Source organism: Pogoniulus pusillus, chromosome 10, assembly GCF_015220805.1.
Source record: "Pogoniulus pusillus isolate bPogPus1 chromosome 10, bPogPus1.pri, whole genome shotgun sequence".
Classification (NCBI taxonomy): domain Eukaryota; kingdom Metazoa; phylum Chordata; class Aves; order Piciformes; family Lybiidae; genus Pogoniulus; species Pogoniulus pusillus.
In genome coordinates this window covers 9,332,836-9,340,857 of record NC_087273.1, presented here as the reverse complement: position 1 = coordinate 9,340,857, position 8,022 = coordinate 9,332,836, and the positions used below count along the sequence as shown (strand labels likewise).

Sequence of the window (8,022 nt, the reverse complement as noted above, 5' to 3'; positions counted from 1 at the left end):
ATTGACATGACTCTAAAGGTGCTGGGAATTGTACTAAAATTAATTAGAAAGCATTTTGGTAACTAATATGAAACCTCTGGAAACAGAAAACTAGTTAGTGCATTAGCTACAGTTGATACTTGGTACATGGAGTATTTGGTGACGGCAAAACTTACCTTTGGAATTTTACATTGAAAGAAGAAAGAGATTTTCACAAAGGTACAAACCAGAGCAAGACAAGGTTATATAAATAATGAGGGCTTTGTGGGTCTGTTTGAGCTGTGGCAGTCGAAGCAAGAGTTTCTCATCTGTGATCTTTTGGCAATATCCTGCAAAGAGCCACACTATTGTATTGCACACTCTGTTTCTATGGCAACCACAATATTTTTAGTAGTGCCTTTCAGCTGAAAACCTCAGCATTTCTAACCAAATCTAACTGAGCCTCACAGCACCTGTGGGGCAGCTCAGGGCTTCACAAGTGGGAGTGATAAAGTAGAGAGAGCTAAATGAGTTCTCTAAATTCACAGATAACACTCTTCATAGAGAGGAGTCCCAGTCTCTTGTATCTGCCCTTGTGGCACACCTTTCCCCATGAATGTGAGCTAATGTGCAGTTCAGTAGAAGACTTCATGAGCTAGAAGCTGGATTTAAGTAATAATGTCTTTTACTGCTGATCACTTGGGTTTATTGTTTTATTAAGAGTAATAATATCTGAGGTTTTTGTCTACATTGACTATTCATTTCTGGTTACAGAAACGTGAAAACAGAGGATGTCTTCTAATGAGAGAAAAGAAATCATTCAAGGTATGTTATTAGTAGATTGGTCTTCTCTCCTTTTACACTCTTTTTTAATCAGAGTAACTTCATCTTTGCTGATAGCCTCTTTTTGCTTGCCAATTCTAGTTCTAATCCAATCTGTGTGATTAGTGTGTGCACAAAAACCTGTTTCTTACAGTTCTTTGTTCCCTCTGCACAGTTACTGGTATTTTTGGTACAGCTGGGATGTGTCACAACATACATACCAGTACAATCCCTCTTAATATGCAATTTCATATTTCTGTATGCTGTAGATCATATAGACCAACCTGCCCTCTTATTAGAGCAGCCTGACCAAAGCAAGGTTCACATGATGTATGGCTGAGGAACCTGTATTGATGTTCGCTGTTTCTACTGTTGGGGATACATTGAAGTCTTGACCCAAATTCCTGCAATGCTACCTGAATTCTTTTTTTCTAACATGAGCTGCCTAAATTGTCTCAAAACTAGGAGTAACTCCAGTGTAGAGGTCATTTTATATGATTCCTGAAAAGCCCCCCAAAACTCCAACTACGTTGGCAGCTCAAGGAATGAAATGCATCCAGAATACAGGGGAAAAAAAAAGAAAAGGGCAGTTTTAAAACAGTATTTTGGCCAGAATCCAGAAATCTGTTAGCTATTCTGCAGTGATATGGTGATCCTTCCAGTGCTGACTTAAAAAAGAAAATTGAGAAGATGCTAAGGACCAGGAAAGTGATAATTTTATCTGGAATGTCATGGGCAAATTCAGAGGACAGAGTGGTAGAAAAAAGACCCTCGCTTCAAAATGACCTCATCCAGAAGAAATCTGACTGCCATATGTTCGTTTGGCCTGCATGAGATACCATAAAGATTCTAGGATATATGCAGGGAGGAGAGAGGGGTGGTTTCTGTGGTTTAGGGGAAGAAACACATAATGAGGTAGCTGTAAATCTCCACCTTGAGTTGTTTGTGCTAATTTTTAATCTGCTCCAGAGGCTTGCTGATGTAAACCACAACATTTTTAATGAGGAAAATGGACATATCCTACAGCAACTCTTTATTATTCTCTCTCTGCCAACTGGACACCTTTGTCTATGCAGCATGCAAAGACCAAGGCACATTGGCCCTTCCCTAAACCAGTACAGGAGAGGCAAAACATATTAACGATCCCTCAATACTGGGAGATTTGGTAATAGTTTTCCACTGATTTCATGATCACCTTTAATGAGTTATAGGAATATAATTTGTGATGTCATTTTTTTTTCCTTTGGAGTATAAATCCAGCTACTATGAAAACAATGATAAGTGGAATGCAAATTCAGTTCCAAAATAGTTGTCTAATATGGGAGAGGCCCCTGTTCCCATACCCTTTTAAAAATGAAATGGCTTATTCAGGAACAGTGCTGCCCAGGGGCTTCCACCCAAAACACATCAACACTTAATTAAGTCATGGTGCTGTCTGAGCAAAGAGGTGCAGCAATTCCAGTGGCTGACAGCTGAATTTACACTAGTTCATTTCTCCTAGCTGAGGACCTGGTTTCACGATGCCCAGAGTTTGGCGGTGATTTGGCTTCGTGGCATTGTGCCCTCGTTGCTGTAGCTCACTACTCCTAACTCATGCCAACGCAATCTAATTTGTCTGCAGGCTCTTTTTGTGATATAGATGGGCTGATGTGACTTAAAATCTCTATTGTCTTTCCTCCAACACTTCTCTAAGACAATTCAGAGTGCAGCCTTTCAAATTGTCACAGAAAAGGTGCCCTGGAACTTAAAGTGAAAAAATCAGTGCCAGGAGGAAAGGTGGGAATTGTCACCAAACCCTTTGTAAGATGAAAATGCAGCCTGGAGCTGCATATGCTGGTTTGCTCTGTAAATAGGATTGTGCTTGAAGATGCCTGCCAGTTCATCAGGCGAGTTTTTACACCACATTCTATCACTGCACATAGCTGTCATTGTTGCTTTGAAAAACCAAATCCAACCCATAATTAAAACACCATTCCTTATTTTATCTTAGGCTGTGCCAAGGTTTCTCTTAGTGTAGTGATTGAATATTTTCTTTGCATTTACTTTTTCATTTCCATTGCTCCTTGTTAGTGGGTTTTACCAAAGATTTTACATTGTAAGTGGAGATGAAATAATTCAGTGTTTTCAACTTCATGTGATCAAAGGTAACTCACAAATTAAATCCACAGTTGTGTCTGGTTTAGGCTTCTGGGTAGGTGATGTTGGATGTTATCTCATATCATAATTCCTGCACAGCAAAATTTAGAGCAGTATCAGATCCAGCAGCATTCCTTTTGACTGAAACAGCTTTCACATAATGCTCCATTGGCCAGAGACTGTGGGCTTATAAAACTGCCCTGAGATGATTCTCCCTGAGGAGAATCCATAGTTCTGTTGCACCAGGTTTATGACATCCTAGCTGAGGAGACCTTCAGAGTCTGTTAGTCGATCATGTTTTAAAACTTTACCTTTTGTTGGAGCAGAACAGGGGGTAAGAGGGTGAATTTTCTTTTCCTGTCCACAGTGATCATTTCAAAATGATCACTGGAGGGAGAGGAGGGACAACACAGCAAGGCATCAGCACTCCAGCATGTTCCTGGGTTACATGATGACAACTTCCTCCTCCAAATGGCAGAGGACCTAACAAGAAAAGGTGCTATGCTGGACCATGTTCTCACCAGTAGGGAAGGGCTGGTGATCAGTGTGAGGCTCGGGGACAGGCTTGGCTGCAGTGACCATGAAGCAGCTGAATTTAAGATCCTAAGGACAACAAGGAGGAGATATTCTAAGCTTACAACCCTAGACTTTAGGATACAATCAGCATGGCTTCACCAAGGGCAAATCCTGCCTGACAAACCTGGTGGCCTTCTGTGAACAGGTCACAACATTAATAGATGAGAGGCCAGCAACTGATGTCATTTACCTGGACTTGAGCAAGGCCTTTGACACTGTCCTGCACCACATCCTGGTCTCCAAGCTGGTGACACATGGGTTTGATGAATGGACCACCAGATGGATAAAGAACTGGCTTGATGGCCACACCCAAAGAGTGGCTGTCAATGGCTCCATGGCCAAGTGGAGGCCAGTGACAAATGGAGTCCCTCAGGGATCAGTCCTGGGACCAGTCTTGTTCAACATCTTTGTGGGTGCCATGGGCAGAGGCACTGAGTGCACCCTCAGCAAGTTTGCTGACAACACCAAGCTGTGTGGTGCAGCAGACAGGCTGGAGGGCAGGGACGGCATCCAGAGGGACATGGACAGGCTGGGGAGGTGGGCACAAGCCAACTTCATGAGGTTCAACAAGACCATGTGCAGGGTCCTGCATCTGGGTCGAGGCAATCCCAAGCACAAATCCAGGCTGGGCAGTGAGTGGCTGGAGAGCAGCCCTGAGGAGAGGGACTTGGGGGTGCTGGTGGATGAGAAGCTCAACATGAGCCAGCAGTGTGCACTTGCAGCCCAGAAAGCCAAGCAGAGCCTGGGCTGCATCAGGAGAAGTGTGGCCAGCAGGTCAAGAGAGGTGATTCTCCCCCTCTACTCTGCTCTGGTGAGACCCCACCTGGAATACTGCATCCAGCTCTGGAGCCCCCATTACAAGAGGGATGTGGAGATGCTGGAGTGTGTCCAGAGAGGGGCCATGAGGGCTGAAGCAGCTGTGCTATGAGGACAGACTGAAAGAGTTTGGGCTGTTCAGTCTGGAGAAGAGGAGGCTCTGAGGTGACCTTATTGTGGCCTTCCAGTATCTGAAGGGGGCCTACAAAAAAGCTGGGGAAGGACTTTTTGGGATATCAAGGAGTGACAGGACTGGGGAATGGAGCAAAGCTGGAGGTGGGGAGATTCAGACTGGACATGAGGAAGTTGTTCATCATGAGAGTGGTGAGAGGCTGGAACGGGTTGCCCAGGGAGGTGGTTGAGGCCACGTCTCTGGAGGTGTTTAAGGCCAGGCTGGATGGGGCTCTGGCCAGTCTGATCTCGGGTAGGGTGTCCCTGCCCGTGGCAGGGGGATTGGAACTGGATGTTCCCTTCCAACCCTAACTGATTCTATGAAAAAGGAATGACAGAAGCACGTGGGAAGTTACTAAAAGGTTCTGCTATAAACTGACAGAAATGTAGGTATATTTGCTATGTAAACTGCAAACAACTAGAAGCACAAAGGCCACAGGCACCTTGGTTGTGATTATCCTGGAACAGGTTATCATAATCTTGTGCAGTAACTCCAATAGGTTAGGCCTAATGGCTTTTTTCATAGTATGGCAGCTGAAATGCCTTCTTTTCAAATGTCCCTGGAAGACGAGATGTATTCTGACATGATCCAGGAGCTCTGGGGCTAGAACAAGACATGGGCTACTTAGATTACATTCCTTCTCTGTGTGAGTAGTCAACCTCTATGTTATTTAAAGGCAAATGGCAAAAGGAAAACAAGCAGAGAGGGAGAGAAGGGTCTCTTCTCTTTCACCACAAAGCAAATAATTTCCTCCAGGTGCTTTCTCCATGCCTGAGCCATTTTTTGCAAAGGGATATTGGACATCTCACTTAAGGCCCAGGAGTTGCACAGCCAGGTAACTGGACTTGAGCTTAAAGCTTCTGGTTTGTTCATTTATTTCTTTGTTTTTGTGAGGTTCCCCCCTCCCCTCCCCTTATCTCTCCCTAGGCCATGTCCCTCTGTTCTCATTTGGGGAAGTTGTCAATCATAATGTTTTTAATGGTTGTGGTATTCCATTGAAAAAATGAATTAATAATAGATGGAGTTTTCTCTGTCTTGTTTTGAAAATTGTTTTGGAATAGAAAAGCTGCAATGATAACCTAATTCGTTACTTTTAAAAATAATCCCATCTTTATTGGATTTTTTAAATAGGATTTCTACATTCATTCTTTTTCTCCTCAGAGAGTAAAAAATGTTCTAAATTCTTGTCACTTGTTGCATAAAAGATTCCTCTAAATCACTGTATCAGTTTGCATAAGCAACCAGTTCTGCTTTTTGGATTCTTGCTGCCAATTCTCTTCTCACTGTTAGTACAAGATCCCACTGTGTTTCCTCAGCAATTGCAAATCACATTAATTGCAGACCATGTTAGAGCAGTGCAATGACACAGTATCTGCATCTAACTCCTGCACCCTCCCCCACATTTACCAAGAGGTCTGGAATGAAAGAAATCCAGGGAGGAGCTCCTCAAATGCTGCTTTGCAAAGTGAGTAAGACCTTCACATTCTCAGCCTAATAAGGCTTTGCATCACAGAACCCATGTGGCATTCATTGTTGTACTTGAGTGCCTTAGCTTCAGTAGTTCCTCTTCTTTCCAAAATTTCCTGTCTTCATGCATCAACAGGTAGAGGCCAAAGCTTCCTTGTTGCTCATGGGGGAATGAAATGTGCTGCTATTAAGTGACTGCTGTAAAGAAAAGAATTATCACAGATTCAATTCTTGTGGGTTTCTGCTCCCAAAGTTAATCACCACAAAAACAGAAGACCTTTTTTTCCTCAGCCTTACTTTCAGGAGAATATGAAACTGAAAATAGGTACTGCAGTGAGTAAGGAGTTGTCAGGGGACAGTGATTTATCTCCTCCAGAGGAATATAGGCTGGTAATGTTACATAGAAGTAGAGAGGGGTTTGACAGCTTGGTGATGAAGCTGTTACGTATGAGGGCCTGTGCACAGTGACGTAAGTAAGGAAATTTGTAGTCTACAGGAACAAATTATGTCAGGAGGGCAAGCCCCACAAACTACATGGAAGTTATTGCAGTTGAAAGGAGAATTTGCTGTTTCTGGATGATGCCCAACGAACCTTCCCATTTCTCTCTCTGCTTGTTTCTGGAGATCTTGTTGTTCCTAGTCTAACTGAGACTCCCTTTCCAGCAGTTACCGCAGTCTCCTTCCTTACACGTGCATTGAAACTTTAGTCTGAGCCCACTTGCAGTTTCAAACACACAGAATGCCACCAACAGAACCACCTGGTCTTTTCTCTTTTTTCTTTTCCTCAAAAACCCACATGATCACTACTAAGACTGTTAAAAGCAAAGGGCAATTTGGTGTGAAGTGCCCAAGACCCCTGTTCCCAAATGGAGGAGAGGATTCAGAAAACACTGCTCAAACAGTACCTGCTGATTCAGAAGAATGCTCTGATTCCCTGGTTGTTACAGAGTACTACAGCAACTCTCATAAAAAAGAAATTATCCTTCTTCAAAACATCTCCTCCAGGTCAGTAATCCCTGTGCTGCAGCCCACCCATGACAGACTGTAGGTTCAAAAGGCCCAGTGGAACTCACTGGATCTCATACAGAATATTAAGTATAGAGGAAAAGTGGGACAGAGTGGAGGTAATGCTTGACATCTATGAACTCAGCCTATTCCACTTTTGCTTACTCTTGAAAATGGAAGGCAATTAGTTGTGTTTTCTAACAGAATCAACAAACAAATTTTAACAAATGGCAGTACCAGCCAGTGCCACTAATTTATCTCTAGAGGCCCAGAAAACCTCTGCAATTCTATATTCATTTACTACTTCATTTGGCCAACTAAAATACTTTCACTGTTTCCAGTAATTGAACTGTATCAACTCGAAACTTCCTTTCATTGATCTGATCTTCCTCCTTATGTAGTCATTAAGCCTGTTTTTCTCTTCATCTCTGCCATAAGACTTTCTTACCATCTGAAAATGTTGTCTGGTTATTAATTCTTCTTTTTGTCCATTAATACAACTTCTTACTAGAGAAACTTTGCCATTTTTTTGTCTTTCCTTTGTTTTGCACATCTGCTCACCTTGTATCACATTTGAGCATCAGAATGTGTGCCCAAGTTGCTCTTTCCTCTTACATGATGCTGCTAATTACTTCCAATCATTCTTTCATTACTCAATTTTTTTTTTTAAAGGCAATAACTGGATTTGCTCCACATTTAGGCTGGTTTTGTCTCAAGTTGTGCCAGGGGAAGTATAGACTGGATGTTAGGAGGAAGTTCTTCACAGAGAGAGTGATTTGCTGTCGGAATGGGCTGCCCAGGGAGGTGGTGGAGTCACCATCCGTGGAGGTGTTCAAGAAAAGACTGGATAAGGCATTTAGTGCCATGGTCTAGTTGACTGGATAGGGCTGGGTTTTAGGTTGGGCTGGATGACCTTGGAGGTCTCTTCCAACCTGGTTGATTCTATAATTCTATCCATGGGAACAAAATGATTCACATGGTGACACTTGACTGGCTTATACTGTTGTAATATCTAATGGCTCACCATCGTAGAAGTAATCTGTACCAGAACATGGAAGTGAACCCTCAAC

The 8,022-nt window shown here is 42.9% G+C and overlaps 1 long non-coding RNA gene across 1 annotated transcript; it reads left to right on the top strand.

Moving 5' to 3' along the window:
* Positions 1 to 514: 514 nt before the first annotated feature.
* Positions 515 to 5,295, top strand: LOC135178706 (uncharacterized). The gene is made up of 3 exons (XR_010303696.1): positions 515 to 630; positions 733 to 783; positions 5,237 to 5,295. It is a non-coding gene; the product is annotated as an uncharacterized LOC135178706 (long non-coding RNA).
* The last annotated feature ends 2,727 nt before the right edge of the window (positions 5,296 to 8,022 follow it).